The sequence below is a fragment of the Nematolebias whitei genome, chromosome 5 (assembly GCF_014905685.2).
Source record: "Nematolebias whitei isolate Nwh7 chromosome 5, NemWhi1, whole genome shotgun sequence".
Lineage (NCBI taxonomy): Eukaryota > Metazoa > Chordata > Actinopteri > Cyprinodontiformes > Rivulidae > Nematolebias > Nematolebias whitei.
Window position 1 is genome coordinate 24,468,747 of NC_056502.1, and position 9,864 is coordinate 24,478,610.

The following is a 9,864-nucleotide window of genomic DNA, read 5'->3' on the forward strand; positions in this document are numbered from 1 at the left end:
AACATGTGTGATTCAATTGTGTGACAAGAAAACACAGTTTTAGAGAAGAAAAGGAGGCCTGGCATGGACGAATGGCTCTGGAATTCACCGCTTCACATCGATAATGAGTTCACCTGCTTTTCAGAAGGCAGCTCCGGCCGTGTTATCTCAAGGATCTGTGGAAAGAATGCAGCAGTTTGTAAATCTGCAGGTGTGAGACAACCACAAAATCCACTGTCACCCTGCATTCATCTCTGCTCGCTTGCACTGAACACCTGAGTATCCAGGGAGGCCATGCGGGGTAGGAGCCAAAGAAAACTGTTGCAAGAGACGAGCCATTTGTAGTCCAATAGTCTTTAAGCTGCGTCTGCTGTCAGATCAGGCAGCACTGAGGAGCTGCAACAATCAGGAGTTAATGTGAGTTCATTTAAGAAGCAGTTTCCTAATTGACCACATATCATTTAATTTTTATCAGGCTTTTTTTTAAATATATAAATTTCTAAACAGGCCTGCTTCAGACTGTGATGTGAACAGATTCTATAATTACAGCGTTCACACGCAGACACTGTTCAACCACCATTTCTGTCAGCTGTGACAAACTGCTGCATCACTTCTCCTTTTAATGTTTTGTCTTTGCCTCTACACACTTTTTCATGAGTTACGGGAAGTCTATATATGGTCAAAGGATGGTTGACACCATTTTTTGAGATTTTGTTTTTATTATTATTTTGAATTGGGGCAATTCTTCATCCCAGTTGATAAGAGGCACACATATCACTATCATTTCTAAAGTTCTGTGTTGTAAAAGATAAAACCTTTATCCATATCACTCAATAAAACCTAATGATTAACCAATGTGACGGAAGTTAACCACTGACTGCCTAAACAGCCAAAACTCTGTCCATGGTGCTGGAACTACAGCGACAGGAAACCACTTTGTTGTTATCAGCGCAGGTGAATTGAAATGGTAAATGGACTGTACTTACATAATAAATAATAAATAATAAAATTTATATCTTATCAAGATACTCAAAGCTCTTTACTCTACAATCTGTGCCTTCATTTACCCATTCATACAGCACCCTACTAGATTTATACAAAGACTAATCAGTTAGACCAATCACATTCATACACCGATGGGACACACATCAGAGGCAATGAGGGTGTCTTGCCCAGGGACACTTCAGCATGTAACTGCTGGTGAAATTGAACTCCCAACTCTCACACTGGAGGACAGAAAGGTCCCTGAGTGGGATTTGATCTGACGACCTTCTCGCTGAAAGGCGGCAGCTCTACCAACTGAGCCACCATTCCAGGAACATCAAAATGCCTCTTTTTAGCTCAGTGAACTTTATAAAAGGTGGTGACATGGCCTTTCCAGCTTTTTACAGCCTGGACAAGCTACATGGGACAACCTCTTTGTGGACCCATCACCTGCAGGAGTTGTCAGTGGACCAGTACATTTTAAGCTGAGCTGCAGTCAGAGGCAGATGCCAGGACAATTTGATGCTTGACAGCTGCAACTGTCTTTAAAGACATAGAACATCTCTTCGCTGGTGGAAAAAGAGCTAGAGCTTGTCAGGAGGTTGAAAGATAGCAAATAGATAAAGTTCAGCTTTCCTTCACACAAAACATGGGCTCTGGAACCAATAGCCCTTTGTGTTCTGACATGTTCTGACTGTTGTCTGCACTTGTGCACCTAGCTGAGTATCAAGCCATTTTGAAAAAGCACATCAATTTATCTAATTTACTGAGTATTGGAAGCAGAAACTGGGGAGCCTGCATCACTGGAGTTGCAGTAGATTTATTTAAACAACTAACGGCAAGAAGACTCCGGAGAGTGATGGAATTGTCCCCAAGTTCTTTAAGGCCTGGATGTTCTTTGGATGTCTTGGTAGACAAACCTGTTTATTTTTCATCCAACCTTTATTTATACAGATTAATTGCATTGAGCCTCGGACACTCATTTACAAGAGAGACCTGTTTCAGACAAACAGACAAACGTATGGAAAAGTGAAAACACGAGGGGAGGCGGAGGTAAAAAAAAAAAAAAAGCATCTCGCACTACGTATGTCCTGGCCAGGGTACAGCGTGAGTGTTGGAAGAAAAAAAAACATTGCACTTTAACTGGAGACATAATGACATCATAATATATTTATGCATGAAAAGGCCGACAAGGGCAATGAGTTGTCCATGACCTGCCAGAAAGTTCCATAGTCCTGATAAGAGATGGCACAGTGTCTATCAGCTGGTTCAACTCTGACACAGATCCATAGGTGTACTGGAGAGGGGAGCGGGGGGGGGGGGGGGTCCTCATTCACATAAACAACCAGGAGAGTTTGAGCTAGCTGACCAGATCAAGGCCGAGTGGGAAGGCAAATTCAGATTACACAAATATTTTGGGTCAGGCAGATTCTGCTGGATTTCCACGTCAGCCTTCGAAGTTCTGCTGGTATGTCAGTGGCGATTCCAAACAGTCAAATGTTGTGGTCACACTGCCGGGCCGAGCTTGTAGCCTTCTCCAAGGTCGATTCCATCCCCCCAGTGAGTCCCAGGAGCCACAAGCGGTCTGTGATTCTCAGAACTCGCGTCAAGTTTACAGTTCAGCTCATGCAGCATCTGAGTCTGGGAGCTTATTGCTCGATAGATTCCTTCAGCTTTACCAAGGCTGGAATGGCTGCTGACATTTTCTGCATTTGTCGACAAACTGGGTAACCGCCGATTCCAAAAAGCAGAAATCTTGGCATCATGAATCCAATTATGTATGCATCTTCAACGTCCTCAACAGACAATACAGACAGACACCATCTTCCACTGTCCCCAGGAATCCATAGTATATTCAGCTGTAAGTGTCCCTTCAGGGCATGAGGGCTCTCCTTTGCCCTGTCTTCTTGTTGAGAAAATTTTATCAATTGCGTAGAGAGACCAGCTGACCAGATCCTAAATTTACAGTTCGGAGGAAATGTAGCAAGAGGCTCCGATAGGGTTCACAGGACAAAGAGCAAAGCAGGAGGGAGGGCAGGAGCAGGAAGTAAATGTGTCCGTCCTCATCAAGAGCAAGCAGAGAAGTGCAAACAAGAAGTGCAACATAACATACAGGTCAGGAACACTGCCTCTAGAGTGAAAGTTTGATTTGTGCTGCGTGTAATAAGTGTTAGACTGCACCAAGGTTTCCGTTTGTCACCGATTTACTTCATAACTTTTATGAGCAGAATTTCTTGGTGCAGCCAAAATGTGGATGACCTCCAGCTCAAGAAGATTTTGCTGCAATATTGTTTATTTTTTTGTTGATAGTGTGCTCCTGTTAGCTTTATCTAGCTTGGACCTTTGGTAGGCACTTGTGCAGTTTGCAGGAGAGTGTGAAGCAGGCAGGAGGCAGATCAGAACCTTCCAGTTTGAGGCATGGTCCAAAACTGGAACAGGGTAGATTTCCACCTCTGTGTTGGCAGTAAGCTGTCAGAAGTGGAGAAGTTTAAATGTTTTGTGATCTTGTTCGTGAGTGGCTGAAGAGCAGACTGGCCGTTGGGACAACAAATGCAGAAACTGCACTGGTTTGTTGTGGTGAAGCCACAGCTGTTGATTTACCAGAAAATCTATGATTCAGGCCTGAGCAAAGGTTTTAAGCTACAGTAAATAACTATACAAGAAGCTTGCTCCATACAGGGGCTTGACTCACTCTTAAGGACAGGGTAAGAAGCTTTGCTTTTGGGAAAGAGATCACTGTGGAGTTGTTGTTCCACACAATCCTCAATAGCCAAAAATAACTTTTCCTAAATTGAAACAGTCTTATAGAAGAGACAAAAATAGAATGAGTGCCAGAGTGGATCATGCACAAAAGTTAGAGGTTTGACAGGCTTCTCCTGTCTGTTTATTAAAGGTTTATAGACAAATGTTAATTTTACATTCTGTTTGAAGCACAAATACTGATGTGGCTTTTAGTGTCAATGATACTAGAATGTCTCCACTAAAGATGATTCCAGTAAACACTGATGGGTTTGGCTCTTGAGAAAGTGTCATAAAAAGGTGTTGTCCCATGAGCCAAGGGACCATTTTAAGGAAAGTGCTTCATGTAATGATTAATTCCCAACTTACAGTAAATAAGCTGTCTGTTACTCAGAGACACAAAACTGACTTGAATGTCATGTCAAGTATTATCCTTGTTTGGGTACTGCAAGACAAACGTCTTTTCAGTCATTATACTATAGACATGCTTTCTTTTAAATTTCCCATGAACATCCAGTGTTCACTTTAGAAGTGACATTTGTTAATTTCCACTTGTCCTATTTCTTCTTCTGTCATCTTTTCCCTCTGCAGGAGTCGCCACAGCGAGTCATCCTCCTCCATCTTGTCACTTGTCCTAATTCTATACTGTTACAATTTGTCAGATTTATTTCCTCCAAGTGTTAAAATTATGTAAGAGATTATTGGCAGAGGGATTGTTTGAATAAGAGTGTTGTTGACAGGTGAATAACGTCTTATATACAGTGGTGATGAAAAAAATTGGTGAAGCCTTTAGAAGTTTCTATATTTCTGCATAAATATGACCTAAAACATCATTAGATTTTCACACAAGTCCTAAAAGTAGATAAAGAGAACCCAGTTAAACAAATGAGACAAAAGTATTAAATTTGTGATTTATTTATTGAGGAAAATGATCCACTACAACACACAAGGAGTGCTTGAGCATTCTCAAAAAAATCAAATAGACTCTTTAATCCAAATTATTTCCAGAATATTTATAATCAGAATATTAACAGAGTGATAAATGAGAGCTAATTTATCAATGTCTTCTTCTTGTGTCTGCGTTGGATCACATTTCAGTCACACTGTTGACATTTTGCTAACAGACTGATAAGGTTGACTAATAATAGCAACGTTTTAAGCAAAAGTCTTATGACAGTATGAAGTGCTCAAAATATATGTTGGAGATGACTCTCAGCTACCACATTACATTTTAGCTCAACGTCTGTAAAGCTGACTGAGTTATTGACAAGTGTTTTCTTTTGCCAAGTTCCATTAGTTGTGGCAGCCATCTTGGATCAGGTTGCATTCATGTTTGATCTGTTTACAAACTTTTACTACTTTCACATTTTGATCCGGTTAAGCTTCTTTCATCTTCCTTGTGCAAAATTTAAAAAAATTAATTCAGCTACTTTCAGCTAATTTTGGCTGTTTTTGCAAATGTTTTGTGCACCTTTCACCTTTATTCAGCTAAGTCCAACATTTTTGTGCTTCTTGTAACTTGTTTCTCCTAATTCCATCTTCTTCTGCTCCTTTCAGCTTTTTTCTGCTAAATGCAGCTATTTCTGGTATTTCTGCTATTTAGCTGTTTTTATGCTACCGTCAGCTTTTTCAGCTAATTCCACATTTTTTTTTACAATCAGTTCAACTTTTTTCAGCCTAATTCATCAAAATCATGCTTTACTCATTTCTTTCTGGCAATTTAAGCTTATCTCTGCCTGTTTTAGCTACTATTCAGCTGCTTTTGGCAAATTTCAGCTTTTTTCAGATAATTTCAATTTTATTGTACTAATTTCTCTCTTTCAGCCTTAGTGGGCACAATTAAGCTCACTTCACTTCCTTTTGAAAATTTAAGCTTCTTTCTACATTTCTTTTGCTACTATTCAGCTGTTTTGGGGAAATTTCAGCTTTTTAAAATAATTTCCACTTCTGCTTTCTTCTGCTAACTTAGGCTTGTTCTTCATTTTCAGCTACATTTCTGAATGTTTTTAGCTAATTTCAGCTGTTTTTCAGCAGGTTCTTAAGCAAAAAGCATTCACGCTGCATTTTTGCAGGAAATGCACATTTTCTAGTTCATTGTTACTTTAATAAAGTTTTATTTAAAAAAAATTTAAAAACCTATGCAGTAGTTCATGAGATATTTTTCCAACAACCAGACAGAGTTGTCCACAACAGTTAATGCCAAAGCTTTAAAAACGATTAGGCGATTCCAGTTAGCCCTCAGAGTATGTGTTGGGAATCACTCTAAGCTACTATCAAATAACATTTTAGCGCATTATCTGTCAAATTGACAGAGTTGCAGCCATTTTTGCGTTTGCTAAAGTTAACTTTAATTTTAAATCACTCATGTAAATATTTTTTTAATGTGGAAATAAAATAGTTGTCACAAAATGTACAGTGTTCTCTTATTTGTTGGCTCAAGAGTATGCACTTCCTGTGGTTGACCAGTAGATGGGCTCAAGCTTCTCTGAAAAAGACTGCATCAACTCAAATCACAGCATCACGTCCAGCTTTGTGTAAGAAATACTATCACAGTCGATACTCTCACAGTGGTTTGGGGTATCGTTAAAAGAGTGGGATCATTTCTAAAATATTAAAAAGTAATTGCAATCATTTTGCACGAGCCAAAACACTGCCATGTGAAGTTGTTAAGTATGTATATTGTGGTGGTGGACAAAGCAAGAGAAGAGGCAGCGGTGATAGATGTAACAGCCCCAAGAGACTGAAACATGAGGAAGAAGGAGCAGCTGGAGAAATAGAGCTGAAAGAGGAAATGCAGAAGCTGTGGAGTCAAAGCATCGGTAGTCCCCGGGGTCATTGGAGCACTTGGTGCTGTGACCCCCCCATACTGAATGAGCGGCTCAAACAGATCCCAGGAACAACTTCAGAGATCTCTGTCCAGAAGAGCACAGTCCTGGGAACAGATATGATTCTGAACAGAACCCTCAAACACCCAGACCTCTGGTAGAGGACCTGAGTTTGGAGTCCTCTACCAGATAAACCACACCAGTGAAGAACACAGAGAGCTGGGTTTTTTTTATATTCAGATATATAGACAAGCAAGCAGACATCCCTTTTATAACATACAGTAATTAGACACCAATGATGTGAACTATTATAACATTTTTTGGGATTAGAGTTGTTTTATTTGTACTATTAGTGCTTAGCGTATTCTTAGTTCATATCTTAGATTGTATTACTGTTTTTCTTTACAATTTACACTTTTGTTGGATGTAACTGGGACTCTGTGTACACAATTTCGTTACATCACATGTACCACATGTGGTGAGAATGACAAGTCAAGAAACCTTGACCATGACCTTTCAGGATGGCAGCAATCCATTATTAATCAGGGCAAGGTTATTGGGTCATAATCTTTCTCCAGCCTTAAGATCTGGTCAGAATTAAACCGTTTCTCCAAACTGAGACAATTCAATATGCACAACTGGTAAGATATAATTAATCTATAACTTTTCCACAAACCGAATTTCAACTATTTGAATGATCTATTTAATATTTAAGGGCCTTCTCCTATTCTGCTCCTGTTTCCTGGAATATTTAGCAAAAAAGACCTGAAGCTCTCGACCTTGACCTCTAAGTGGCTTCAAACGTCTTAAGTTCCTGGCAAAAACCAATGCAGACATGTTCCTGTTATTAGTTTTCTACACCTCCTTACAATCTAGCTGTTTTTTCGCTACTTTTCCTTTTGAGTGTCCTTTTAGTTGCCATTTTATTTTAACTTGTTAAAAAAAAAATTTGTATACGCATCTTTTATGATTGTCTATTGTTGTCGTTGTTGTCATCACTCATTGTTAAAAAAAAAAAAATTCAGGTCTCTCTTGTAAACGAGTCCCCATGGCTCAATGGGATTAACCAGTATAAATACAGGTTGAATGAAAAAAAAAAAAAGTCAAGAACATTATGTTTAAGTGGTTCTACATTTGTTCCTTCCATATAATCCAAGATGAACAGATTATATGTGTTTCATGATATTCAAAATTTTTGTACAAAGCACAAAAAGTAGGCAATAAAAATTAGACATCTAACTTGTCCTTTTAAGTTGTTTCTCTAAGTAACAAGTAAACAACAAGTAAACAACAAGTAAATCTTGTTCTGAAGTGTATGTTTGAAAAAACAGGGTTTCATTTGATAGAAGAAGCTGTCGATAGATTATAGTTACATGATGTAAAAAAATAAAAGAGCAATAACGAGTAAAGTCTCTCTCCACAGTGAGGAGCTGGACAATGTCCCTATAATCTCATCCACCCCCCTTTGACTCCCCCAGATCAATGCACTGCAAAGCATGATGGGTACTGAAGTCCTCGCTTCACAAAGAGGGGTCTAGTTTGCGTTGCGGACTGATCCGCTACAGAACTACCAGTACCAAGATGCACCCCCCAAAATAAAATAAAAAATAAAAAGGGTGATGCTTTCCGGGAAGAGGTGAAGTGTTTGGACCGGGAGCTGCTGGAAGAAGAAGTGAGGGGAAAGTGTGAGGTGAGGAAATGACCGAGCTGCTGTTTTTAAAGCGGTTGTAACTATTTTCAGAGGGGGAGTCAGAGTGGGGGGAGGTCAGAGGGGGGTGAATGAGACTCAAACAACCCACTGCGCATGAATGCGGGGGGGGTGGGGGGGGGGGGGGGGGGGGGGGGGGGGGGGGGGGGGGGGGGGCATATAGCTTCGTTTTGCACCGATGCATGTCGTGGTTCACGAGCACAAAGGATCAGCTGGATGTAAATGGTGCGTGTCGTAAACTATCCCGGCGGTTTGTCTGTTGCACATTCAGGCTCTTGTTGCAGTGACAGGAGGGAAAATGCTGACGCTGGAAACAGAAGAACGCAGGGAACAAGAAGTGCAATGGTTGGATATTTGTGAAAATAGACCGTGTTAAATACATTTGATAATAATATAATTTAATCGCGCTTGTTTTTTTGTTTTTTTTTTGTTTTTTTTTGTTTTTTTAAACGGGCTTTTATCGTAAAGTATTGCACCGGAAGTGGTGTAATTATGAGGTGACACCGGCGTCCCTCTGATTGAACAAATACAGTTATAGTTGTATTATTATTACGTTTTAAATGACAAATAGTTTAATACATTGGTGGCAAATTAGAACATGTTCAATGTTTTTTCAGCGACAATAAATTAATTCAGTCTCACTGGTTTTGTTGGCAGTGCGTGTTTAATTGAAGTGGAACCGGAAGTTGTATTGTTTTGACATGTGCCGGTTTAGATTCTCAGGCATGATTTAAAAAAAGGTTAAAAAAATGAAACAACCCAGGTTCCCATCAATTTATTTAATTGATAAAGCCTCCCGGATGGGAAGCGAAATGTTTTCTGTTTCAGAGTAGAAGCCCAGATTATTTGTTACCTTTATTTGTTATTGTTTTGACATTACTTCACCGGTCTATAGAACTGACTGAGCAGCATCTGCAGTCAGCAAAGATCCGAAGTTGAAAACCTCCCTTGCTGGGAAATGGTGCTCAGCTGTATTTATATACTTTATTATTATTTAGCGCATTTGTGTGGATTTTATGGCAAATAGAATGCCCTAAATATTTCCAGTAGTGTAAAACTGCTTTTATTCTGAAGGGCTCCACCGTAAGTTCAATGATATGTAATTGACTTCCGGTCGTCTTTGAGCAGCAGTTGTGTGAAGTTTTAAAGTCGATGAATTAGTTCAATCACACTTTAGTTTAAAACATGTTTTATTGTAAAGTACTGGCACTGGTTTTGTTTAAGCAACTGTTAAAAATCTGAAATGTTAACTTGAACGTACATTTGTCAAATCGTACTTGTGTTTTGTAGGGAAAAAGTGTTTTTATTTTGAAGTTTATGCTCGGAAGTTGTATTATCTGACTTGATTCTTGTCTTCGCCTTTAAATGTTGATAAATAAAAGCGTCGTCTCTTGTTTTTGTAGAACGTGTGCTCTTATTCTGAAGAGTTCTCCCGGAAGCTGTATTATTTGGACTCGCACGGACACACGGAGCAGCAGAGATCTGCTCCACACGCACGGCTCGCAGCTCGGATGCTTTTCACTCTTTAAACCGAGTCAACAACTCAGGTAATCCGTATTTTGCTTCAGGAGAACAGAACAAAAGGCTTGCTTTAATCTCAGGGGTGCAGTTTTAGAAAGGAGCAGCTCA